The sequence below is a fragment of the Furipterus horrens genome, unplaced genomic scaffold (genome assembly GCF_987537825.1).
Source record: "Furipterus horrens unplaced genomic scaffold, mFurHor1.1.pri manual_scaffold_11, whole genome shotgun sequence".
Classification (NCBI taxonomy): domain Eukaryota; kingdom Metazoa; phylum Chordata; class Mammalia; order Chiroptera; family Furipteridae; genus Furipterus; species Furipterus horrens.
This window is the reverse complement of record NW_028327181.1, coordinates 52,516,556-52,543,833: the sequence shown is the minus strand read 5'-3', so window position 1 is coordinate 52,543,833 and position 27,278 is coordinate 52,516,556. Positions and strand designations below refer to the sequence as shown.

Below are 27,278 nucleotides of genomic sequence, written 5' to 3'. Positions count from 1 at the left end.
TCCTGCCCCTGTGCTCATGGAGTGGAGTGCTGGCCACACTCTGTTCGGTCAGCGGTCATTGACTGGAAGGCCCGTGTGGTGTTCGTATTCCCTCTTACACCTCCCACCGCCGTCACTACCTCTCCACCCTCCCTGCCACCACCTCTCCAGGCCTTCATCCACCCCACCCTCACAGTACTGCAGACAGATCCTGCCCTGCCCTCCAGTCAACCCAGCAAACATGAGAAGGTTCATCTTGCTAAAGTCCCTCCTGCCTACTCAATTCCCTGGCCCTGCCCCTTCTGGCCCCAAGCGGCCTCCATGTCCCCAAACGTGGTGGGCACCTTCCTACCTCAGTGCTGCTGTAAGGCCTTCCCTCTGCTTCTAGCACTCTCTCTGCTCCTTGCTGAAGCCACACCTTCTGCTGCCTTCCAGGTGTGGCACAGGTGGCAGTTTCTCTGCAGACTCGGGCCCCTCCTCTGGTCTTCTCCAGCACTTCCTGTCTGCAGCCCTGCTTTGGCACTTCTCATAGGAGATGAGAATCACCACCTCCCACATGCACGCACACAGATAATCCCTGAGATTATTACTAAAAGCAATGGTTCTCAAACTTCGCTGAGGATCAGAGTCGCCCGGAAAGTTAACAAAAATCACACAGGTCCAGGCTCACTGAAGTAGGCTACGGTCGGGGCCTCTGTCCCTCGTCCGCCTTCCCCACGTGACTCAGAGAACCACTGGACCTGAGACCCACTGCCTGAGGACCTCAGACCTGCACTGTGAGTTGCTCAAGTTCTGCCGCTCCACCTGTTTCAAACGCCTGGGAAGTGAGTAGCTTGACTAACAGCTTCCTCTCACACAGACTTCCTCCTCACCAAGCATTGAAAGTTACCCCAGTGACTGGTTGAAAACGGCTCCCCTAATACATCCACATCCTGATCCGGGAACCTGCAGATGTTACCCTACGTGGCAAAAGGGACTTTGCAGGAGTGATGAAGTTAAGAAATTTTAGATGGGGAAGGGAGGCTGGGTTATAACAGGTGGGGCCTAAACACTCTCACGAGGGTCCTTATGAGACAGAGGCACAGCAGGCAGGAGCCCAGGTGAGGACAGAAGCCGGGCAGAGGAGGCGATGCGCTGTGCAGCCACGGGCAAGGAAGGAGCGTCTAGAGGATGGAAAAGAAAAGGGACAGGCTCCACCCTAGCACCTCCAGCAGGAGCCGGCCCTGGTTTTAGCCTCAGAAAACTCCTTTCACACGGCAGACCTTCAGAACGAGGAGAGAATGAACGTTTAGTTTTAAGCAAAGTTTGAGTCTCTTCATTACAGCAGCAATAAAAAAATGAATACACCTCCTCTTCTTACCACAAGATAAAGTTCTTTCTAAAATTTATTTTTCAATTACAGTGGACGTACGTTATATTAGCTTCAGGGGTGGAACACAGCAATTAGGTATCTATATAACTTAGGGAGTGATCACCCCAATAAGTCTGGCACTCACCTGACATGACCCACAGTTCTTGCAATATTATTCACTGTACTTTACATCCCCATGACTATTTCAATAACTGGCAACTTGTATTTCTCAATCCCTTTCAACAAGGTAAAGTTCTAAGTAACCAGGACCATGATTTTCTAAACTCATGCATCTGTTCATGTATTGAAAAATAGCACAAGATACTTCCCCTGGGGGGGGGGGTGTGGCTGGCTTGCTTCGTTCACTCCTGTGCCCACAATGCCTTGCTCAGAGCCTGCTGTTACATCTGTGGGTGCCGAAATTCCTCAAGGAAGGCCAATATTCCAAGCTGGGATCTGGGGCCCTCCCTGATGGGCCCTCAGCCTAACCCCAGTGGGGTTTCCAGTAGGGAAATACATACAATCCAAAAACAGACAAGTCGCCAAGCTTGGACACCAAATGTACTCTGCCTCTTAGACTCTTGTTCTCACCCTGAGACTGCACAGTTCGGAGGTGTGTTGTTTCCTATATGGTCACCACTAAGCACAGGTAGTGATTTAAATGTAAGTTAATTGAAAATAAATTGGAAGACCCAGTTCTTCAGTCACACTAGCCCTATCTCAAGTGCCTCATGTTAGTGCTTACTGTATTGGGTGGCAAACATATTGAACATTTCCATTATCGTAGAAAGTTCTAGACTGTGCCAGCTCAGAGCAGCTCCTAAAGCACCCGTGGCTCCAGCTCCACCTCCAGCCCTTTGACTGGAGAACTTCGAGGGAGAGAAAGGCAGCCACCACGCCCCGTCCTACCCTGCAACTCATTCTGGACCCGTGTCTTAAGATGCACAGCTAGGAACCGTATCCAGAGATATTTGCCCAAGCCTGAATTTCCAATGAAAAGACAGTCTTTTGGAAAGTGAGAAGCAGAAGTAGCAGAAGTACAGCGTGAGGAAACTGCCATCACAGGACTCACGCAGAGGTGAGGTGGGGGAAGGTGGAGAGGAGAGAGAGGGTGAAGTAGCAAAAGATAAGGGAGTGGCATGTAAGAAATGGATTCTAGTGATACTATCAGGAGCAGAAAATTCCAACGTCAAAAAGAGGGTCTCCCTTGGGAGCTGAGAGCAGGTAAAACAATCTTCTAGACCACTCGCTGCTCTGAGAAGGGTCTACAGGACAAAAGGTCCCCTCCCTGTGGCCCTCGGGAGCCTGGAGGGGCCCAATCCACTCACGGTCCATGGGAGGCAGTGCTGGCAGGGGTGGGGGGGTGGGGGGGGAATGGGGAGAGAAAGCGGACTGAAAGCAGGAGGCACACACCTTTTCCATAGAGAATATTTAAAAATGTGAGCATACTCCCTCCTGGCGAGGCTGTGGGGAAGCAGGCACTCCTAGGCGCTGCTGGGGGACAGCGCTGCGCGTCTGCCTGCTTGGGGGGAATCTGGCACTTTCCATCAAAATTACAAACACTTATTCCCTTTGTTCCAGCTGTTCAGCTTCAGGATTTGATCCTTCAAAGACTCTCACCCATGTACGGTGTGATGGACACGTAAAGATAAAAGGAAGAGATGAGAAGCAAACTGTACGCCTATCGGTGAAAGGAGATCAGGAGGGCATTAAAAAGAATGAGGAAATGCTTTCTCTTGCCTCAGCGCCAAGACAGAGCATGTTAAAAAAAAAAAACCGTAGCAGCAGCAGCAGCAGCAGCAGGGCGCAGAAGAGAGGGAGCGATCGTCTGTGTGAAGGAGAATAAAGGCTAAACCCTGCAGTTTTAAGTCCCCGCAGGAAACTGGTTACTTGTTTGCCTCTGGGGGAGGGAACTGATAGGTAGAGGATAGGAGGGAACCAAGGTCAGCTCTTCACTCTGCATCGCTTAGCACCCACCTTTCAAATATCAGACCCAGTCTCTATAGTTCCTGTTCAATAAGGGTGCAATGAACAAAGACACGCTTCTGGGCATGTATACTCAGCAAAAGGCCTGAAACACCCACTCGTCCCCTTCTGCACGGACCCTACAGTCTCAGAGGGGAGCCCGTGCCTGCCAGGTGCGTGGGCCCAGGGGACCGGCTGCACAGCAGTCATGAGCTCCCAGGGGGGCCACAGGTGCCACTGTGTCCTCTCCTGCATGGGTGTCCCTTCCCCTGTGGCCCGGGGATTCTCAGGAGGCATTCTCAGACCCATGACCCTCAACAACTGTGGGCTGTCATCCAGCCTTGGAACTCACCAAGGGTTGCCCACCCCCTGCCTAACTCCCAGCTTTGGGGTCCTGTTTCCAACCAGGGTGTCAGCACATGCCAGTGGCCCCTTCAGGGCAGGGTGTCCTGCCGCCACCTCCCAATGCCGCCCGCCGAATGATGCCCTGACAGCCTCTCACTCCAGGGAAGAAAGGAAAGCCAGTCCCCTGGCCATGGCCTGATAATCACCATGGACACCAGGTACCGCCTAGATCAGGTCTGGGCCCAATCAGCCACCCCCACAACAATGCCATAGCAACCAGGGGAATATTATTGTTCTGAAAAGGAAACACACACACACACTGTGCTGTGGGACAGCTGTTCAACCACAGAGATAACGTTCTCCCACACCCTACAACTGTTGCCTCTCACTTCCCAAAGACAACGCAGCTCCTTCAGTGGGAAGCCTCAGGCTTGCGGCATCCCCTTGCCCCACCGCTCCACCGTGCCACCGTGCGTGCCCTTCCCAGGAAACACGCGTGTGAAGAGGAGTCCCAGACAAGCCCAAAGTGGGGGCCGGCCAGCTGGAGGTGGCACCGCCCCCGAGCTGCAGCTCCAAGCTGCCCTCTGTCCATCCGTCCCTGTCTGGCTGTCTGGCTGCCTTCTCCATGCCAGACCCCAGCTGGGCACTGGGGCTTTGGTGGTTGCAGCCATGAGCCAGCCACACACGAACCGTCAGACCTAAATGTGGAAAGCATTAACTAACCCAACTGAAACGACATAAATCAGGAGGGGAGCTCATGGCACGGAGGAAAGCAGCCCTTCTCCGGGAACGAGAGCCTGCGCTGTTGCTCAAGAGCTGAGTGAGTCACCGGAGGGAGGAGCGGGGAGGAGCAGGGAGGGCGGGCCCCCGAGGGACGGGCGGGTGCACGGGCGTGGAGAGTGGCGCGAGAACACAGCTGTGGGCTCATAACTAACCACACTTCATCAGTAAGATGTCGCCTCCCCTCCCCAGCTCAGGAAGTGTTTCAAAATGTGCCCTCCCCCAGAGAAGACAGCAGGAAGGAGTCTTCCTAACGGCCCACTGGCCGCCCTTCCAGCCTGCAGCTGGTCTCAGGGACACAAACCTCGTGGCCTCCAGGGAGAAGGCCTCCCTCTTCTTCCTTCTTTGCTCCTCCTTGGTTGGTGTCCTCCTTTGGGGATCCCGAAGCTTGAGGTGACCATCATGGGCATACAATTCTTGTCCCACCTGCTCACCCATCCTCACTACCCTTTCTTATCTTTTCTTCCTTTCCTTCTTTCTCCCAAACACCCCATCCTCCACAGAAGCTGCTGTTGACCACAAGATGAACCCCTCAGTATCCCCCTTTTCCTTAGGGGCAACCTCCTACCTTCCTTTAGGACCCTGTCTCACCCACCAACAGCTCTGCCAAAGCTGACCCCCAACCTTCCAGTTCTTGTACCTGCTATGAGCGAGGTTCTGCTGTCCCTGGGTGTGGCAGGGGGAGCAGGGACCCCCAGACAGATCATTCACCCGGGAGTGGAAGCACCAGGAGGTCTGAGCCCTGCAGGCTCTACAAATTACCATGGCAACGTACCAATTTCAAGCAGGACCCACGTCTCTAGGTCATCTTCATCTTGCTCTGATAAATTAAGAGGTTGGGCTTACAGATGAACTGGGTCCCTTGGCGCCTGACAATGCTATGTAAGAAACAAAACTAATTCCCCTGGAGTGCCCGGCTGCTGTGGGACTGAGTTCAGAGAACACGCAGAGTGGGGCTCGGTTGCCATCACTAGGTTCACAGAAAGAGTGATCATCAGGAAGTACTGTGGTGCCCTGAGAGGGAAACCACGTCCAGGAGTGACCTCGTGAAAAGGTGGGACTGAGATGAACTTAAGAGGCCAGGGTAGGAAGAGAGGGCAAGTCCATGCCAAGGAACCATTCATGCATTCACTCATTCATGCAACAAATATTCACAGAGGGCCTCCCGCATCAGACAGTTTTAGGTACGGGGGTGCACCGGTCAACAAGACTGGAGCTTGCCTTCTTGGGAGGGTAGACACACAATCCACACCCCTGAGAGACAGGGCAATGATCCAGTTTTGTTGGAAGGTGGTAAGTGCTGACAAAATAGAAAAACTAGAACAGGATAAAGAGATGTGCATGGCAGGGTGAGCAAGAGAATAAAAGGAGATGAAGGAGTGAATTAGCTTCCAGTGGCTGCTGTAGCGAATTATCACGAACTAGGGACTTAAAATTACAACACTGATTTATTCTCTTACAGTTCTGGTGTGCAGAAGGCTGCGAGGGGTCTCACTGGGCTAACGTCCAGGTGTTGGAAGGACTGGCTCCTTCTAGAGGCCCTGAGAGAAAACCAGTTTCCTTGCCTCTTTCAGCTGCTAGAGGCTGCCTGCTTTCCTTAGTTTGCGGCCCCTTCCTCACATCGCTCGAACTCTTGCTTCTGTTGTTGCATTTCCCACAGACCCTGGCCCTCCTGCCTCCCTCTTACAAGGACTCTCGTCATTACATTGGGTCCATCTGGATAATCCTGGGTCCTCTGCTTATCTCAAGATCTGGAACTTAACCACACCCTCAGGCCATTTGCCATGTAAAGTAACATAGTCACAAGCTCCGAGGATGAGGCTGTGGACATCTTTCTCAGCTCACTGTGAAGAGTTAACTTGGTGGCCTGCAAGGGTCCTAATGAGGAAGGGACATCCCAGAGGCCAGTAGGCAGGACAGCAGTGAGTGAGATGAGTGGAGGGACAACTCTGATGTCAAGGCCACTATGGGGCCTGCCTGTGTAGCTCCGTGTCTGCCACCATAAGGCTTCTTCAGTGTCTACTCGGGCCACCACAGGGACCCATCAGAATGTTCTGAGGAGAAGCAGGACGTGCTCAAACTTCCATGTAAAACAACAGATGGCGTCTGGTCAGACAGTCAGGAGGTGACTGCAATAGTCCAAGGGCACAATGATGGCACTTGTGGTTCAGACTAAGGGGACGGCCATGGCGGGGGTGGGGGTGAGAAGTTATATTCTTAGCAATCTATTTGGAAAGAGGTGTCAACACGCTTACCTGACGAACTGAACATGGGGTAGGAGAGGAAAGGGAGAGCCAAGGGCTTTGACCCAAGCAACTGGACAGACTTGCCATTGATGGGTAGGAAAGGTTGCGGGCGGCCCAGACCTGGGAGGAAACACCAGGTGTGACATTCGGACACGATGAATAGAGATGTCAAGTGAACAACTGGGTATGAGTCAGGAGGTCAAAAGCAAAACTGAGGAAGGATTAGAAACGGACTCGCTGACCCACAGCTGAAGGCTCTCACGGGGGAGGCCGCCGGAGGTCTGGGCTGGGGCCCAGCCATGGGGCTGGGAATTTGGGTCTGGGCTTTACCCGGAGAGTAATGGGAAGCACCCAGGGTGTGGAGCCGGCCATGACGACCCCAGATTAAGTCCGTGATTTGGGCATTAGTTTCAAGACAAGAGAGACTGAGGAAACAGGGATTCTGCCTTAGCCCTCAATGGCTCAACCAAACATTCTACCACGTCTCACAGCTCACAGGATGAAAATCACTGAGTTGTGGAGAAAGGAAGAGGAGCAGGGAGGTGTTCAGGAATGCAGTGCTACCAGAGGCTCCAAAAAGCCTTCGCTGCTTCTACCCGGTGGGCTCCCCGGCGCATCCTGGGGCCCTCGCCGCCCTGTGCTGCAGTCTCAGAAGCCCTGGTGCGTCTGAGCATGCGCAGTATCAGTGAGGACAAAGCAGGGCCAGGCTCAGGTGGCCGGACAGTGTGAACACCTCCCAGGGGACAGAGGTCTTCCCCACCCCGGGGACACTACCCCAACAGGCAATGGAAGCAGGTTCCCAGGGACAGACGGCACCAGGTGAGTGCTTCCTGGGTGCTCGCTTTCATCCATTCATTCGGTAAGCACCTACCAAGTGCCAGGTACTGCTTCTAAGCATTTGGGGCACGTCAGTAAATGAAACCAAAGAGGGGGAAACCCTGCATTCACCTAGCATTCATTCTAGAATGGAGGGTGGGGAGGAAGCAGAAAAGAAAATTCGTAAGTAAACCATAGGGAATATTAAAAAGTGATGGAGGGAAAAAAATAGAACAAGGGTAGGGGAATCCAGAGTTTGGGGGGCAGGGCATGGGAGTTTGGGGAGAGGGTGGCAATTTTAAGTAGTTCAAGATGTTACAATTGCTTCTAAGTCATGGTTGAAGACCTTTCTAGCTCCTCTGTTCACTTCCTTCCGCCATTCAATCATTCATCAACTTCATTCAACAGTTACTGAATGTTTGCCATAGGTGTTCCCTACTCTCATGATGCTTACGTTTTATTCAGAGAGATACAAGTTAAGACGGCTGATTCTGGAATGGCTGTGAGTGAGCAGAAACTCACTAAGGGCATTCCTGAGAGCCTGCCAATCAAAATGAAAACCCAAGACACCCCGGAACAAAGAGCTGTGTGCCCGCCACCCACCACCCAGAGGGTCTGATTCTTGGCCCAGTCCACTTCTTTCCTCCTATTTCACATCCCCCCTCCCCCTCCCCCACCCATCCCTCCGTCACCACCACACCCTGGGTGAACAGCACTGCTCCAGTCTCAGCTACCAGAAACCGCCACTCAGTGTTTTCTGGCTGGAAGCTGCCCACAGAAGGTCCCTACGCCTTGCCTGGTCTCTGTGCCAAAGCACCTGCTGGTTTTAGGGCCCTCTCAGCTGCCCTGTCCGGTCCATGCTGCAGACCCCGCATCTTCTCGAGAAGCGCCAACCACAGTGCTGAGGGGGCCAGGCAGCTGCCATCTCCTCTGATCTGAGCATCTGCCAGGCCGGTTTTGCCTCCCCCTACCTGGCTGCGATCCCTCCCAGGGCCACAGCAGCCTGTGGGGAGAGGATGAGCAGAGCAGGATGTCACACCTAGGCTGGTTTGGCACCTAGGAGACCAAGCTAGTGTGGCAGCTTACACCCCTGACCACAGGTTGGAACTCTGAGCAGCACTGACTACGGAGGGACCAGAAGTGAGCTGAGCATAAGGCTCTTTCTGTTTGGAGGCAAGTCAAGGCTGGCCTTTGGTGTTCACCCCTGAGAGTCCTGGCTTCTGGACCCTCCAGCTCTCCCACTCCACATCCAGCTTTGAACCAGCTGGCCCCGTTCTGGCCCCAGGCCCCTGTGGGTGACATGGCCATCAATGAAGAGGAACAGCCATCAGGAACCGGTCCAGCTGCTGTTCCCCTCCCTTGGCCCTGCCATGAACTCTTCCAGGCTCAGGTCCCCCCTCCGTTGTGGGACCTGAGATAAGGCACTATTGCTTTTCCTCCCCTCCCCAATACTGCGTCTCCCACAATGGTGCAGCTGGACCAGGACTCAACCCCAGACCATGAGGGGAAAGCCTGTTCTTCAAAACACAAGCATGGTTCTCAGCAAAGCCGCCCTGAGCCCTCCACACCGCGACAGCTTCACAGACATGCTCAGATCAGAGGAGACGGCGGCTGCCTGGCCCCCTCAGTACTGTGGTTGGCGCTTCTCGAGAAGATGCGGGGTCTGCAGCATGGACCCGACAAGGCCCCCGAGAAGGCCCCAAAACCAGCAGGTGCTTTGGCACAGCGGCCAGGCAAGGGCAAGGACCTTCTGTGGGCAGCACTGAGTGGCGGTTTCTGGAAGCTGAGACAAGAGCACGCTTAGCTGACTCAGATCGGGGTGGAGGAGACGTGAAGTAGGAAGGTGGGAGGAGACGGGGCCCTGAAAACCTGGGAGTGGAGGAAGAAGGCACACAGAGAAAGGGGGCCGGGGGAACCTCTTCCTGACTCCCCCCATCCTCATCCTTTCTTTCCCTTTGCAACAGCCACATGAAAGCAAAGGCCTGCTGGGACCTCAGGCTAGGGAACCACCTAGTTCTTCAAACTGGGTGTACACATGACAGAGCTGTGGGGGCTGCGGGCCCTCCACTCCCCTCTGTGGGGTGCGGTACAGAAGGAAGGAGTATGTAGTGGCTTAGTTCAGGGGCTCTGGAGAGAGCCGGCCTGGGTACAAACCCTGTCACTGGCTGGGTGACACCAGAGAAATGATTTAACTTCTCTGTGACTCAGTTTCCCCATATGTAAAATGGACCTGGCACTATTTAGGCTTGCTATGAGGATTAAAAGTGTTCAGAGCCCTGGCCAGTGTGGTTCAGTTGGTTGGAGCAACATCCCCTAGAACAAAGGGGTGTGGGTTCGATTTCCAGTCCTGGGCTGTGGTTTCAGTCCCTGGTCAGGGTACATGCAAGAGGAAACCAATTGATATTTCTCTCTCATACCTATGTGTCTCTCTCTCTACCTCCCTCCCCTCTGTTTAAAATCAATAAGCAGGTCCTTGGGTGAGGATTTTAAAAAAGTGTTTAGAATGGTTCCTGATATTTAGTAAAAGCTATGTAAATGCTATCTATTATTATTAAATATCTTTGAATCGATGCTGCTGTGTTAAAATAGTCTCTCCTCCTATGAGGCCACAGGCCCACGTATTGGTTGAGAAACTGTGGTAAATACAGGTATGGAGGTATTGAAGATCTCACCTTCCACCCCCGAGATCATCACTTACTCCTCATAAACCTCTCCCATATGCCTCTCCAGCACATTCCTCCCAATGAAGTCTCAGAAGCCAAGAAGATTTCTGGGTACCATGGGTACCCCGGAAAGAACTCAGTGACAACCCTCCACCAAGCGCAGCCGTCATCTCAGAAGCCACGCAGCCTCATGGACACAGCGAGGTCTGGGGGGGGCGGAGGGTCCACGGCTGCGGGAGCTCTGTGGTCCCTGACACGCAGCCTCCAGGAGCAGGTGGGGACAGCCTCCCGCCCCCCAGCGGCACCGAGCTGGGCCCAGAAGCTGGCATGCCGAGCTCCTTCTCAAACAGCACCAGGCACAGCCCTCGTCCCTGAAGATGTCAGCACCGTCACCCCCCGAGAGGGCACAACGGTGGGAGGAGACGCCAGGACACAGCTCCCGTGCCCACCGTGTGTCCTCACTCTCTGGGCGTGTGCTCGCCCGTCTGTCAGCAGGGGTGGGCTGCTCCCCGGCCCCTGCGCAGGACGGCGCTCAGAGCTCCTGAAGCCTCCACATCAGGGAGCCACTGTGTTCTCATCCGCCCTGTCCCCCCACTGCAGACCTGCAAACAGCGCTTCCTCCCCGGAACAGAGGCTACCGCCTGAGCTAGCATCTTAGAAACCCAGGCAGGCCTTCTCCCTCCTCTCAGGCACCCACATGCTGAGACAAGGATCCTGATATCCTTTGCTCAAAGCACATTAGAGGTCCTCTTCAAAAAAAAAAACACACCCCTTTTCTCACACCCAGCAAGGGGCCACCTTGGGGGCTGGCCCACCAGGAGCTCCCACCAGAGCAGGCAGCCTCGCCGCCTACCCCAGGGCTGATGGCTTCGGGTTTGGGAAACAGCCCAGAAAGAGTGCAGGGAGCCCCCCAGCTCCCAGTCCCACCTCCAGTGCACCGGCACGTTAGTCACCACCACAGGCCTTGTGTTTTTTCACCCACATACCCAAAACATGATATTGGGCAGTTGTAGAATTAGCTGAAACATGTGAATAAGGTTGAACTTATTTATTTATTTAAATCCTCACCCACGGAAATGTTTGGTAATTGATTTGAGAGAAAGAGAAATATCAACATGAGAAATGTTAATCAATTCTTCCTATACACCCCCCTGACCAGGGATCGAACCCACAACCTAGGTATGTGCCCTGACCAGGGATCAAACCTGCAACCTTCTGGTGTATGGGATGATGCTCCAATCAACTGAGCCACCCGGCCAGGGAAGAGCTCTATTTTTTAAGGTTGAATGGAAGACTCCACATTCAACCAAATCAATATTTTTATATCTTCTTATTTGAGTGTCTTTCGATGGGGCACGTGCCCTCCAGGTGGTCTGTGGCCCTCAACATTCCTCTGAGTCACCTATCAGACCCAGAAAAACACTGACAGCGATTTTCCAAACACCCAACTTAATAAGGCTGTGGTCCTAGAGCTCTGGACCATGATGCTGCAGGATTCGCTGGAGGAGAGCGCGCTAACCACAGATTGGGGTTGGGGAAACTGGTTTCTGACTGAGCAGGTCAGGAGGTGGGGCCTGAAACCTGCGTCTCCAGCGACCTCCCAGCGGCTGGTGCAGAAACCATACCTACTCCCAGGCCTGGTTAATCGCGCCTGGTCCAGTCCTGCTGCTGAAGTCAGGTAAGGCTGTTCCACCTCCACTCTCAGACACCGGCCCCAGTCCATCACTCATACAATCTGTGGCCTCTGTTTCCTGTCCCTTGGGGCTGCACAAAGAGGCCACTGGGGTCCCCAGACTGCTGCCTTCAACACCCAGCCACGGGCTCTCTCATAGAGCTTGTTCGCCACTCTAAGCCACGGCTCTCTCCTCCTTCCAGGAACAGACGGGCCTGGCTACTCAGGGAGTGCTCAAGGCTGGGCACAGCAGAGCCCTGAGGCAGCTGATACCGGGCCAAGCCCCGCCCTCCTGAGCAGAGCCTGGAGACCCTGGGGCGGGGCGGGGAGCGCAGGGGAGTGTCCACGCGTGCACACTGTACCCAGTGTCCCAGCCACACAATGCACAAGGGGCCCGCAGGGCAGGCAGCCAGGGCCCACTCACGCCAGTACCATCTGGGAGCTCTTGCCAGGTCTCGGAGGGCCAGCTGAAGAAGCTGGACTCTGTCCTGGGGCACAGTCAGGCTCTATTCTTATCTCAAGGGGCAACGCGTGACTCTCCTTGCAGTGGATGGCGGCCCCGGCGAGGTGGAGGAGGAAACAGAGCCCTTGCTGTGCCTAGGAGGGCTCCCCCACACGGCCCCTGGCTCTGACCGGCCCCTCATGGCGTGGCCACGCACAAGCCTTCGCCAAGGGAAGGCCAGTTTAAGGTGGACAAGGAAATGCATGGTCCAGGGCAGACCGGCCCTCATCACCTTGCAGGGCGCGGCTCACACACACGAGCCCTAAAGGAGACCCACAGAGCAAAGTCCCAAAGGAAGCAGAGCCTCCATGACAGTGCCAAGGTGGGGAACCCAGGTAGCCTATGCACCCCACACGTGGGCCTGAGCCGCCCCTGGCAGAGACGGGCATCCCTCTCACCTTGCCCCCCAGCACCCCTGTCAGGGGCAAGCGGCCTCACGAAGAACTCCCTCTAGGCCTGCACACACCAGTCTTGGCCAGCAAATGAGGCGTGAGGTGCTGTAAAATCGGTACATCGCTCTTCTGGCCAGGAGGTTAATCTCAGCACAGAAGAGGCCGTCACAGGGCCCTGATGGGTGTGGCTCAGTGGACTGGGTGTCATCCTACAAACGGAAAGGTTCACGTGCCGTCCGGTCAGGGCATGTGCCTGGGTTGCTGCCCTGCGTTGGGGGCATGTGAGAGGCAACCAATCAATGTTTCTGTTTCTCTCCCTTTCCCTCCCTCCCCCTCTAAAACTAAATAAATAAAATCTTTAAAAAAAATGCCATTACAGGGGATGGCCGCTTCAGGGATTTTAATAACAGCAAACAAAACAAAAACAATAAAAAGGAAGCCACCGCACTGTCTGTCGCTGGAGGATTTAAATAACAAATAGTCCATCCAAACAATGAACTAGCAGCAAACCCTAAAAATGCTTCAGATACACTTATCGACAAAGAAAGCTATTTAATAAATATTAAGTTTAAAGAAAAGACAGCTTGCACAACTGCATGTATAAGAAGATTAAAAACAGGGAAGCAAGGAGAATGTTCTAGCTTTCCCCACAGGGAGAAGGGGGGGTGAATAGTGACAGGCTGAACAGGGGGTGGGGGTGGGGGTGGGTGGGGTCAGGGTGGTGCCGGGAAGGAGGCGAGCGTGTGAGGGGCCGGCCGAGGGCGGGAACCGCCGGATCAGTTAGACCAAGTCCTGTTTAGCCTTCCTCTGGATCAGACTCAGAGGACTATGAAAACATCCGGAAAATATTTAGCTAGTAAATCTTCTAGAAGCCCTCCACCCTGTTTTGTTTAGTAACACTTCCCGCCCACTGCCCCCACCTTCACAGACACGCAACCCCCCCATTTCCAAGTCCCATCCCAGAGCCAGAGGGGACTGGACAAGGCGGACTCTATTATGAGTTCGCAGGGTCTGACTGCTGTGGGTACTGCCAGTCTGTGACCTGGTTTGCCGTGTCAGAGCGGTCCCCTCATCCCCAGGGGGCCCGCAGCAGGGGCTGGCCTGGCAACCCTGTATGACTTCCCTGGGCACCAGCACAGCAGCAGGGGCTGACTCAGTAACTCAAGGGCGGGCACGGGTTAAGTGGGCCTTTCTTGCGAAGGGGAAGTGGATTGTCAGACAGAGAAAAAAAAGTATTTGCTCCAACTCTTTTCCTTCTGGGGAATTCCTTGGGGTTGTCGGGGAGGAAATCCATGGATAATGAGTGAGTGTAAGGGAGAAGAGGGAGAATTCACACGCACATGTGTACACACGCGAGCACACGCGAGCACACACCCTCACGATTTCCTCCTGTTCCGGAAAAGTCCATAGAAGTCAGGGAAGTGGCTTGCTGGTCCAGCAATAGCCCTACTTTGACAGTCAGAAGCCAATCTGAGCTGAAGGAAGGGAATAGGCTGCAGACCCAAATCCTTGTCCCAGTGACAGCAGATGGAGAGAGCCAGCTGGTTCTGGGTTCAAATCCCAGCTCTGCCCTTACTAAGCCAGGTGAGCTTCCTTAACTTCGCTGGGTCTCTGTTTCCTCAGTTGGCGAGTCCTGATACTGTGGCTGGGACACAACACCAGAGCTGGAATCTAGATGCCAGTGTGAGTGCAGGCTGCTGACGGGTTGGCACGTCTGTGCAGGTGGAGGGATGCAACCCGGAGGCTGGGTCCAGGCCACTGCTGGTAGGTTCCGGCAAGCGCGCTGCACTGTTTGCTGTTGCCTTTCATCTGAATCAATTACCAACGTTACAAGAGAGGGAGATTTCATACCCATGATGAGCTGATACTGCCTGTTTCCAATGGCACATAATTCGTCCAGTCTTAGTGGCCTACCTGGCCCCTGACTTCTGCATCTGTCACCGCCCACTAGAAATGATCTAACATTCTGTGACCGTGGGTATCGGCTCTGCTCTGAACACTGGGGTTAATTCATACGCAGGAACTCGGGGACACCTGAGAAGAAGCCAGTGGTGCTTCCATAAGCCCCTCCTGGACCCTGCTCCAGCCTGCTTCAGGGGGACTCCTGGTTTCCAGGGGCCACCAAGTAGCCCTCCCACTTTTGCGCAGCCTGCCGTGGGAAGCTGGGCCGGCGGGGGGCTGACTGGGCAGGGGCCGGGTCTTTACTAACTAGCTCCATGGTCTGGAGGAGACCTGGGCTTGGAGAACCACAGGGAATGGTTACTCTTTCTTTGCTCCAGAACCCTCATTGTCAACAGCCCCGCCCAGCTTCCCTGAAAGCACTTCAACTGTACACTCGTGGAGAGACACTGAGCACCACAGGACAATCTTACCTAAGAACTTTGATTTTAAAGACACTAAGCTGAACCAGGGAAATACTGGACCTATGCAGAGAACACTCCTCAACCAGAGCACTGAATGGATTCCCCTTCACAATGGGGGCCCCTGTCTTCGTGCCCCTGGGCCCCTAAGAAGGGGCAAGTTCTAAAAACCAGGCTTAATGGACCAGGGCAGAAAGCTCTGAGTAAATCCTGGAACCCCACACCTCCCCCTAGAAATGCTGATGAAACACCACGTAAAGATCTGAGCCAATTCCAGAACTACCTCTGGGGCCCCATAAGCCCTCGACAGAGCGCACGCAAACACTGAGTCAGGGCTCTCCACATACAGGCCTCAGCTAACCCCCTGCTCTCAGCGTTCCGCTTGGGGGGACTCCCAGGAGCAGCAGGGCTGGTGGGGGCTCCGGGTCCAGTTTCCAGGGAGCCAGGCCAGGGAGCCCAGCACCGGACCCTGCCTGGACTGAGGCCCCGAGTCACACATGAAGCCATGCGTGCATCCTCCTAGCCCACACCCGAGGCTCAGGGCGGCTCCCCTGCAAGGCCCACACGTGGGAGGCAGAGGCCACAGTGTGCTCCAGAATTCCATTCTGCGGTGGAGGCTTCTAGAGGAAACAATCTCTAATCCCCTTCTTAAATCAGGCCAAGAAACAACTTGTGGAGTGTCCCACAAAGGACAGCTCCCACTGCCCGTTGTCCCTGCACTGACCTCCTACTGCTGAGGAACCGTTGAGATTGGGGGGAGACACAGGGACCCTGTGCTCACAGACCCACAGTCCGGCTCCCACACTTGGTGCACTCAGCTCTGATTTTCAATCCCCAGACCGTCAAATTCCAGAGCAAGCCGAGGCCAAGTGCCCCCCCGCTCACCCCTAACTGGGCCAGAATATAAAGATCAGTGTTTCGTTACTTATATTTATTCAACAGCATTGCTCATTGCCTATTTCCATTTTCAGTGAAAGTGCTCATTGAAATCTTGGTTAAAATCGCCAACAAAAGCATCTTTTAATAGAAATGATCTTCGATTGGCTTGCTTTCTCCCTGTGGGTCAGCACACACAGATGAGAAGGTATCTCCTCACCCACTCACTTAAATAAATAACACAATTAAAGATGCCTCGATGACAAAGTGACGAGGCTATAGGACGGGGAAGGAGTGGTCTTTTTAACAAATGGTGCTGGGACCACAGATGACCACACGCAAAAAACAAAGCTGGCCCCCCTTTCTCACCACTCACAAAAAATTAACTCAAAACAGATCAAAGTTCTAAATGTAGAACTCTCAGAAAAAAAATATAGGTGTCAATCTTCACAGGTTAGGTAATAGTTTCTTAGATATGACAACAAAAGCACAAGTGACAAAAAAATAGACATCCCAATGAACAACTTTTTTGCTTTAAAAGATATCATCAAGAAAATGAAAAAGAGAACCCACAGGCTCTGAAAAGACCCTTCTCCAAAGAAGATATAAGAATGGTCAATAAACACAAAAAGACGTTCAACATCATTAGCCTTCAGGGAAACGCAAACCAAAACTACAGTGAGGTACCCCTTGACGCCCTCTGGGAGGACCAGAAGCAGAGAGACAGGCAATAAAGAGCTGGCAAGGATGTAGAGAAATGAGACCCTCATGTAGGTGGGAACGTAAAGCTGCAACGGGACTTTGGAAACTGGCCTGGCAGTGCCTGAAAAGGCTCGTTACCACATAACCCAGCAATTCTGAATCCCTGCCCTTCAACCCCAGCCTACCCTGCGTGCATGTGCGTGTGCACACATGCACATGTACACACACAGACGTATGTACACACAGACAGCTGATGGCCACTCATCAGCCATGTCTTTGTCTTCTCCACTGTGGCTTGGTCTCTGAGTGCTATCACATTTAAAGAAACATCACTCGGGTAACAAAAACTTACTTCAAAAGCAATTAGATTTTTAGCTAAAGTCTCTTTAAAAAAGGGGTGGGGGGACAGGGGGCCGTCATTCATAACACAAAACAGAACTTAAAAACCTTATCCTGCCTTTCAATCCGACTCCCAGGCCACAGCCGCTGCCCAAATCTCCTTCCTCCCTTTCTCCAAAGGTCTTTAAATTCCTCCCATACCTGCCCCTACTGCTTGGGTCTTTCTTCCCTGCAGGCAACCTTCCACCACAGACAGACAGAACACAGACCCTCACACACACATCTTCAAGAGCAGCCCTTTCCCTCCCTCCTGAAAGTGGCCCTCCAGACCCCTCGTGTCCCCCTCCACCCATTACTCGGACTGGCTCTCCACAACCAAGGTCACAAGGCCAGGGACTGAGCCAGCCAGAGAGCGTCCCTAAACTAATAAGGGTGGGGAGCAGCTATGAAGGCCCCCACTCGCTCTGCTGGTTGGCATTTATTGATGTTTCCGATTTCACCTTTTAATATTATTTTTAACGTGCTTTCCTGTCCACGTGGAGGGAAATAAGCCGGCGGTGCAGGCACAACGCCTCCTTTTTCTTTCCTCTCCACCCACAGCTCTGGTACCTCCTCCTGAGCTCCACGCCCAGGGAGCACACAGACGTAGTGTGGACATCGCTGGGGCTCAGAATTGGCGGGCGTGTTGATGGGGTGCCTGCCGGCAAAGGTGGGGGTGGGGGGTATTGCTCTGAGCTGGATGCCTAAGCTCTGGGAAGGAAATTAAATTTTCAGCAGAAGATCAAAGGAAGGGACACTGAGCAGGAAACAGTGGGGAAGACTGGAGCTGCAGTAGTTGGGGAGAGATGAGACTTTTTCCCATTCAGAGGCAGGAGGAGAGTTTTAAAGAGCAGGGACATAAATTAGCAACTCGGCCCCCGCAGAGCGGGAGGGCAGATTCAGGCCGCAACAGAACAAAGGGCTGTCTTTGGGACTAGACGCCCCGAATAAGAGCGAATGCCTCCCAAATGTTGTCTGTGTTTTATTAATTAATCACGATGTCACCCATGGCAAAGTGTCCCATGACTAATGACGACAGTAACCAGGGGGCGTGGGGCCAACTTGCTCATCTTCCTTTCCAAACGAACCGCCGATGACCCACGGGAGGCTGGGCCGTGTGGGCCGCTCCTTCTTCCGAGGATCGGATCGACCCTCAGGAGTGTTTCTGGGTCTCAGCACAGAATTTCTCCCGAGGACATCCAAACGCCTTCGTGACTGTCATCTCTCTTCCCAGCCGGGGGTCTGAAGAGTTGCTGGGGATCCTCTGAGTTGCTCAGGATCCTCTGAGTTGCTCCAGCTCAGCACAATGGTGCTGTGGAAAATGCAGGCCGGACTCCCCCAGGCTTTTCGGGGGTGTGGGGAAGACACATTTTCTTCTCACAGGAAGAGCCAAGGAGCTGTCTCTAAGATGAGACTCGTAATCCATCAGCAAATCCCGTCAGCGCCTCCTTCAGACTGGACCCCAGACCCGGTACTTCGCCACGTCCGCTGCCATCATTCCAGTCTGGCCACTGTCCCTTCAGGTCTGTCTGCCTCAACTCATGACCTGCTCTAATCCATTCTCCACAGGAAACCGCTGGTCCATTTAGGACGGGAAATCTGCTCCCGTCACTCACAGCTCACCGCCCCCCTCCCCACCCAGGGGTTTCCCTTCGCACTTAACAGAGTCCTTGTGTCAGCCCACAGCGTCCTGCACTGTCTGACCCTCCCTGACCTCTCAGACCTCAGATCCTTTCCCTCTCCTCCTGCTTGTTAGCGCAGCTCAAGCTACATGGCCTCGCCGCCATTCCTCAGGGACTTTGCAATTGCTGTTCCTCTGCCTGGGCATTCTCCCCCCAGTCTCCACACGGCTGCTCGTTCCCACCCTTCACTTCATTCTCCGCTCAAATGTCACCTCAGACAGGTCTCCCCTGACCCCCCACTTAAAGTGTGCCTCACTCTCCTCCCCGCCTCCTGCTTCACCTGTCTTCACAGTATGTCACTTAGCTGACATATGTGTGAACGTGTGTGAGTGTTTACTGGACCATAAGCCCCAGAGAAGGGACTGGGGCCACCTTTTTTCATACTGTGTTCCCAGTGCAGGAACAACTCCCAGCACATGGTGGTTGCTCAATAAATATTTATTGTATAAGCGAGTGCATAAAAAGGAATTCTTGACTGATGATGATACAATAAATAGAAACATGATACCCCATCATCTGACACTTTTTCATAGTCCTTTTACAGAAGGGAAAACATTTCAATAAATGTAGAAAGAAGAACTATCAATTCATCGTTATCTCTGCAACTCACTAGTAAGAAAGGGGGGGAAGGATAACCTTGTCCATTTCACAGGTTAGGAAACGGGGAATAATGAAAGGTACTGACTAGTCCAAGGTCAAATTTGTAATTAAGAATCAAACCAGAACTAGAATACAGGTTTCTGGACACTTTCCTATGCTCTTTCCATTGAATTACCTCTGATTTTGACATTCTGCCCTCCTAGAAAATCTATTATTGTTAATCATATTAGTATTTCATAAACAAAAAATATAATTATCTTGAGATACTAACAAGGCATCGTTTGATATAATTCCAATCTATCTGTGGCTTCAGAAGTGCCTCTTCTTGGTATTAGGACTGGCCTAATCTTATACTCTCCATGAGAACACAGAAAAACACACATAAAATTGACATTAAAATGCTAACTAGAAAATGTACATGCTCTCTAAAACCAACAGCCAGTATCAGAGCTATGAGGAAAGCCCAGAGGAATTCCCATTAAAGACAGAAATGACTATTGATTAACATCTTTCTGGACTCATATATCATAAATAACCAATTCAAAAACATAATTAAATTTCACTCACAATAACAAGAAGAAATTTCAACTTCCTAAGAATGAATTTAATGCAGGGACCACACAGCCCTATGTGAAGAAGCTGTTTATTCAAGACCCAGAGTGAAACTTAATTATGTGGTAATATTATGTTCCTGGATAATGTCAAAAACTGTGCAAGGTCTAAAATTTCTTACCCTAGGTCCAGAAGCAAAGTGAGATGCCTGACATCATTAATTCTATTTAATCCATCCAATTAATAGCTATCTATAAACATCAGGTGACTTCCCTAAAAGCAGATCGTTCTGACTGCCAACCGTGTTCCCACCAGCTCACCCAGCCTTCTGCTGGTATGGCGAATTGCCCATGTGACAACTTGGCGATGCTGAACTTCAGTTCCCAGAATTCATTTTCGTGTGTGTCCTGCTTAGGGCAGACCACAGGAAGGTCCTCGGAAGCCTGAGGGCCCACAGGAAGCACCAGCCCCACACACATGTTGCTGCTGACATGCTGTTCCCTCACTGGCATGAAGTGGTGGCCACAGCTGCTCCATCCACCCAAGGTCTCCCTCTGCTTCCCTGACTCCGGGGCCAGGTGTGTGTGGTTCGCTCTGTGACAAAAGGCCCAGCTTCTGCAGGACCCCCACCAAGGTCAGAAGCACCTTCAGTCCACCTCCGCCATCGGGTGTTGACGACCACCTGATAGAGGCTGCTTAACCAGCCCCGCAAAGGCTGCGGCAAATTCCCTGTAAAACTCTCCTTCAGAATGTATGTATCTGCTTATGTGTCTAGGTCTACATGTGCATCTGTGTACCTGTGTCTGCGCATCGTGTGTGTATGTCGATGAGAAGCTGGAGATGTCTGCATGTGTCTATGTCTGCATGTGCATGTGTGCCTGTGTCTAGGTGTGTGTGTCAATGTGTAGGCACATGCATCTACATCCATGCATGTATCTCCCACTGGATCAGCTTCTCTGCTGCTAGGATGCTCCTCTCCAGAAGTCTCCCAGAGGACAGGTGGCCGTGCAGTGGGGGTGTCACTGCAGAAGCTGGAGGTGGGACATCGAAGGCTGCGGTTGTAGAAAGCAGTAGAGATGAGCCCGCCACTCTGCCCCTGTGCTGCCACAGGGAAGCAAAAAGAGTTTCCGCGTCCCCGCCGTGTCCCCAGCACTGCGGACCCAGTGCTCAAGACGGGGGCCCCAAGCTGATCCCCATGCCGGGCAAGGGGGGCTCCCACAGAGGGGCCTCCCTCACTCAGTACTGCTGGCTGTTGGGCTGACTCCACCCCAGCCTGCACTGAGCAGGGCCCCCGGGAGCCCCGGGAAGGCAGCTGCTGCAGACGCCCTGGGGCCCAGCCCTGACTCACCTCGGGATTTCCTGCCTTAGGAGGCTGCTCACTGGCCACACGCGAGTGAGAGCTGGGCAGCGCTGAACAAACCCTGCAGATACCTCGGGGCAGCGCCACGCATCTAAAGTGTGCAGTTCTAAATTTTCCCCAACAGGGAGCCCAGCCCCAAAGGCATAAAAGGGAGGGAGCAGGGGTGGCCCCCCCCAAACCTAACACAGTGTTATGGGCAGGGTTTCCGAATCAGCCCCTGTAGGGCCAGCATCAGGTCAAACCCCAGCTCTCCCACATACTAATCCGAGTGGCCTTGGGCAAATTTTCTCTGACTTTCTCACCTTTAAAATGTGTATAATAGGTACCGTATAGGGCAGGGTTGTGGTGAGGGTTAAATGTATTATTTTTTAAATAACGTATAATAAATGTCAGTTATTTTTGTTAAGATTATCACTTTTCATGTAACGGTGGAAAATTGTAACAGTGGGAATTCTAACCCACCCCACCATTCTTCTGACATTTTTCTGTAAGTGCTCGCTCTGACTAATATGCAGCTTGTAGATAAACAGCATGCTTGTGTAAGAATCCTAGGAACTAACATCAAAAGCTACAGACTCTGACATTCAGGCATCCCAGCTCCAGGAGATCTGCTGACCTTCAAATGTGGAGCCAGGATGACATGAAGTTGGGGTGATGTGACACCAGGGTGACTAAACCAGGATGACGCACCCCGGACCATCACTTGCCTTATCGGAACGGACTGTGCTGTTCTGCACGTAGAGAACTTTGCAACCCCCTCCCTTGATTTCTATGTTCTGCTCCCCTCTCCCTCCTTATAAACACTTCTACTTCCACTGAGAGGTGGAGTTGGGCTTTGAGACGTGAGTCCCCATCTTCCTATGAGTTGAGCTTTGAGGTGAGTCCCCCATCTTCCAGGTGGCCAGCACCTGAAAATAAACCACTGTCCTTTACATCAGCACCTGCCTCTCAAGTATTAGCTTTCGCTGTGGCAGGCAGCCGGACCTGCATTTCCGTTACATTCATAGTAATTTCATCACAGCTCAGAGTAGTGAGTCGGTATTTAGGACATTTAAAGGAACAGGGGATGGAGTGGAATGTATTATAAAGTTGTGTAGTAGTTATGAAGATATCTACTAAAACTAAAACCAGATTGTAAACCTTTCAAAGAAACACACAAAATAAAGTCAATAAAATAGACTATATAATAACTACATAGTTTTAAATAAAATGAGAGCACTAAAACCAATTCTGATCTTACATGAAAAGATCCTTAGATGTCACCAGTAGACTCTAATCTCATGTCAATTTTATTATTTTTCCAAATTCCATGCAGCCTTGATCAAGCCACACAGTTCTTGATGCAGACACAAGGTGAACTCATGGGGGTTCAGATAAGAATAAAAGAGTGTGTGTTACAGGCTGAACTGTGTTGCCCCCAAATCCAGAGGTTGACATTCTAACCCCAACACTTCAGAATGTGACAGTATTTGTAGTCTTTAAAGAGGTGATGAAGTTAAGCTGACGTTAGTGGAGTGGGCCCGAATCCAATATGACTGCTGTCCTCATAAGAGGAGGAGACGGGAAACAGACACGCAGAGGAACCACGTGAAGATGCAGCAACAATGTGCCCTCTGCAAGCCAAGGAGAGGCCTCAGAAAAAACCAGCCGGGCCGGAACCTTGATCTTGAACTTCCAGCCTACAGAGTTCTGAGAAAATAAGTGTCTGTTGTTTAGGTACTTTGTTCCGGCAACACTAACACAGTGAGTTGGCTGGACTCCACAGGCAAAGTGGGTGTCGCAGTTCAAGCTGGTGAGCACGGAGGGAAAAGGAGCTGACAAGGAGGGGCCTCCGAAAAGCTCAGCCTTATCCCTACCCTGACCTGGCCCAGGGCTGGGGACAGGGCCCCAGCCAGGCAGTGGGCTCCACACTCCAGCAGTCTGAAGGAAGTAGAAGGGGTGCTCACGATGGTAGACCAGCAGCCCGCTCAAGATGTGCTCATAGGAGACTCTTGTAGCTTCACAGACTCCAAGGGGCAGGGGAGGCTGATGACTGCCTCCATTTTGGGGTCCTGTTTGAAGCTGAGGAATCTGCTGCTGAGCCAGGAGCGTGTCCTGACCACGGCAGCTAAAGTGCTCACCAAAAGATGTGCAAGAGGACAGATGAACCTCTGCCTCTTACCGGCACTGCCAGGCACAGGGACACTGTCCCCGAGTGAGAGAGAATGACTCAGATCAGAGCACAAGGCTTCAAGATGCACTTTTGGGGGCCTGGGTCTAGCAGACCAGAGTGAATTCCATGCAAAGTTGGGAGACCAGCCCAAAATGGCCAGTCTCTGCAGAACTGCTAATACCAGACAAGAAAGGGTCTGAGAAGTGACTATATAAACATCTGTGGACACTGGGTTCTAAGAAGAAGTATTGTCTTTCTTTTTTCTTTTTTTTTTTTTTTCACTGTGTGGTTACCTCTCACTTGCATCCCCAACTGGGGACCTGACGTGCAACCTAGTCATGTGCCCTGACTGGGAATCGAACCAGAGACACTTGGCTCGCAGGCCGACGCTCAATCCACTGAGCCACAGCAGCCAGGGGCTTATTGTCTTTCTTTCCACCAGAAAAGAATTACATGGCAGACACAACTGACCAGAGCAGCAGCTCCTGCCTGCCATCTCACCAGCGTCCTCTGGACACCAAAGCCCCTAATCAGGGACTGGCAATTGAGTAAGGAAGCCACTTGGTACCAACGACCGTGAGTGTTTTTCTGGAGCCGCGTAGCCAGTTCCTATAAAGGAATTCTAACCTACGGCCGGGCCCGTCCACCCAGATGGCGCAAGAAAGGCTGGTCCCCAGGCACAGCGTGAGAGACCAACACAACCCCCAGCCTGCTGAGTGCCTCACTCGGCTCAGGGCTGCAAGCGTCCTGCAGTCTGGGGCTGTCTGCCTGGGGCGTGGTGACAGTATGGGTAAGGAATGCTCAACTGCATTCCCAAAGGAGGGGAAACAATCTCTGTATGTCAGGGAAGCACTGGAAAGGGCAGGCGGAAAGAAGAGCAGGATTCTCAGGTTGCTCCAGAACAAGTCACACCCATGTAAGTCTAAGTGAACGGTGCCTGGGGAAGCCCAGGCAGTGTGTGAGACCAGAAAGGCTCCCCCCGAACTGAGTTAAGGATGCAGCAGAGACTTGGAAGAAACCTTCAAGGCCACAGAACCAGAGGCAGAAGCCCTGCCCAGCTGCCTGGGATCTGTCCAGATGCAGCTCTGAGGTTAAGCAGCACCATGGCCCTCAGGACCAGGCTGCAGGGCCCTGCAGGTGTGGCAGCCCTTCCTGTGACCCGATCCCCAGGACTTCCCAGTCACCCCGAGGCCCGCTCGGCTGGGCCACACCACAGCTGGAAGCTTGGTTTGTCACAGGCCACCCTGCCGTCAGGGGGTCACTGCTTCAAGAGCATGTGTTTCCCTGCAGTTAGACAACAGAAATGCCTTCTTTGAGACCCTCTATTTTAGAACCCGTGCTCCTGTGGGCATGCTAAAGGGAGATCTGCGCACTACATCAAAAATTTTGGTCAGCCAGAAAGACATCAAAAGTCCTCTTCAAATGCTTAATCATCCGCTTTAGAGTGTGTGTGTGTGTGTGTGTGTGTGTGTGTGTGTGTGTGTGTGTGTGTTAACAGTTAAACTCTTATCCATACCTACCCAGTTAGCTTTAAAACATTGTAAAGTATTTGGTTCTCATACTTGCACAAGGTCTGCTATGTGCCTGGTCAGGGCTTATGAATAAATACATGTTATCACGCTTCTAGGCAAAGCCACAGCAGTTGGGGTTTGGGGGTTTTAGGGGGTATGCGCGTCCATCTGTTTAACCACAGTGAAGTACAGTACACATACACAATTGCTTCTCTGAAACTTGCAAACACTCTCAGACAACCTCAATTAAGTTGATTTTTATAACACTCAGACAAAAGGAAACATTTCAAAGATTTCTATAAACGGTTTTTGATCCCACAGCTGAGCCTATCTACCAGTTTGGAATTTACTAGCTATTTAAAGCAACAGGAACATCCTTCTATTTCCTCTTACAGCTCCAAGTGAGACTCTAAGACCAGCCAAGCAGGGTAAGAGACCTCACACACAGAAACGGAAAACAAACTTGTAAAAAGATACTGGGTAGCTGTGTTTGTGCCCATGGGACAGGATCAGGGGCGAACACGGTCATTCCTCTCTCTCACGCCATGATTTTATCAAAGCTTCCCAAAGACTCTTACTGACATGAATCTTAAAAAAAACAAAAAACAAAAAACAGAGTTCCTGTATTTAGATTTTGAAATGAGTGTGAGCATTGCTGAGAGCTCATAAAGGAAGAGCCCAGAGCCCCAAGTGAAAAGGTCTGAAGGCTGCCTCGGTCCTTTATAATGGCCTGTCCTGACCTGGAGCCAGTCACAGACTCTGAGTACCCCGTGTTCTCACACATGACAGGTGAGAACATCTGATAAACCATAAAGTATGTCCATACCTTAGCTATTGCCTAGTACAAGGATTTCTGGCTGAGGAGCTTAGGAAAAGGGGGAGTGTTTTTTAATGTCTTGGTGGCATTTTGGTATTGGGTTCCTTCTGTGGGTGAGGAGTGTCTCTGCTGGTTTGGCTTTACCTGGACCAGTCTCTACCCCTGTCCCTCAGATGACCCTTTCCTGCTGGTCAAGACTCACCATGGGGCTGGGGGGGGTTGGCGGGGATGGCTCCTCTCTCGGGAGGTTGCATCCCCAGGTGGACTGAATGGAAGCCCGGCCTGTAAGAACCTACAAGCCAACTTCCTGCTCCAAAAGCTTGGTGCACAGCACATCAGCTTCAACAGAAGAGGGTCCATTTTTGTAAGAGCATGCCATATCCCATCTCACAGAGTTTTAGCATCTTGCAGCCCAAGAATGTAGACACCAAGTTATATTTATGCAACCTTCAATAAAGAACATTTAAGGCCTTGGCTGGGTGGTGCAGTTGTCCTGTACACCAAAAGATCACAGGTTAGATTCCCCGTCAGGGCACATACCTAGGTTGTGAGTTTGATCCCTGGTTGGAGCACGTATGGGAGGCAACTGATCGATGTTTCTCTCTTACACATGTACACATTCTCTCTCTCTCTCTCTCTCTCTCTCTCTCTCTCTCTCTCTCTCTCTCTCTCTCTCTCTCTCTTCTCTCCCTCCCTCCCTCTTTCTGTCCCCTTTCCTCTATCTCTAGACTCAATAAACATATTCTCGGATGAGGATTAAAAAAAATTTTAAAGAACATTTAAGGATTAGACGTTAAAGAACTAAGAATAATTTGGCAGCTCCTCAGAAAGTTAAGTATAGAGTCACCATGTGACACAGCAATTTCACTCTTAGGTATAAACCCAAGAGAAATGAAATTATGTCCACATAAACTGGTACAAAAATACATCAGCATTATTCCTAATAGCCAAAAAGTGAAAACAGCCCAAATGGCCAGCAACTGATGAATGAATAAGTAAAATGTGTTCTGTCCATACAATGGAATATTATTCAGCCATAAAAAATGGGGTACTAATACATGCTATAACATGAATAAACCCTAAAAACATTATGCTAAGAGCAAGAAGCCCAATGCAAAAGGCCACATAGTGTATGATTCCATTTATATGAAATGCCCAGAACAGGCAAATCAATAGAGACAGACGGTAGATTAATGGTTGCTGTGGGTGAGGAGGAGAGGGGAGTGACTATTACCGGGTTCTGTTTTTTTCTTCTCTTTTCTTCCTTTCTCGCCCTTAACTAGTTTAAGTCCTCAAAAAAAAAAAAAAAAAAAAAAAATTCAGTAACTAAATGCAGTTTAAGTAATGGGCCTTTTAAAAATAAAATAATTGCCCTGGCCACATGGCTCAGTTGGTTGGAGCATGGTCCTGTACACCAAAGAGGTTGCAAAAGGTTGTGGGTTCGATCCCCGGTTGGGGCAAGTACGGGAGACAACCAATTTCTCTCTCTCTCTCTCTCTCTCAAATCAATAAAAACATATCCTAAGGTAAGGATTAAAAAATAATAATAAAAACAAGATAACTTCTCTCTTTCAGTT

The 27,278-nt window shown here is 51.7% G+C and overlaps 1 protein-coding gene and 1 long non-coding RNA gene across 5 annotated transcripts in view; one reads left to right on the top strand and one right to left on the bottom strand.

The window, feature by feature from the left end:
- The window catches only part of GAS7 (growth arrest specific 7), a 207,164-nt gene that overhangs the window by 142,522 nt on the left and 37,364 nt on the right, over window positions 1–27,278 (bottom strand). The window contains exon 1 of one of the 4 annotated variants that reach the window (XM_090291152.1): window positions 332–447. The exons of 2 other annotated variants lie outside the window; for them this stretch is intronic. The gene's annotated coding sequence lies outside the window, so the exon portion shown is untranslated. Of the gene's footprint in view, window positions 1–331; window positions 448–27,278 lie in introns of those variants that run through there. One more of the 4 variants, XM_090291151.1, reaches the window with a different exon arrangement.
- LOC149997586 (uncharacterized) lies at window positions 2,263–3,198 on the top strand. The gene is made up of 2 exons (XR_016507259.1): window positions 2,263–2,408; window positions 2,912–3,198. It is a non-coding gene; the product is annotated as an uncharacterized LOC149997586 (long non-coding RNA).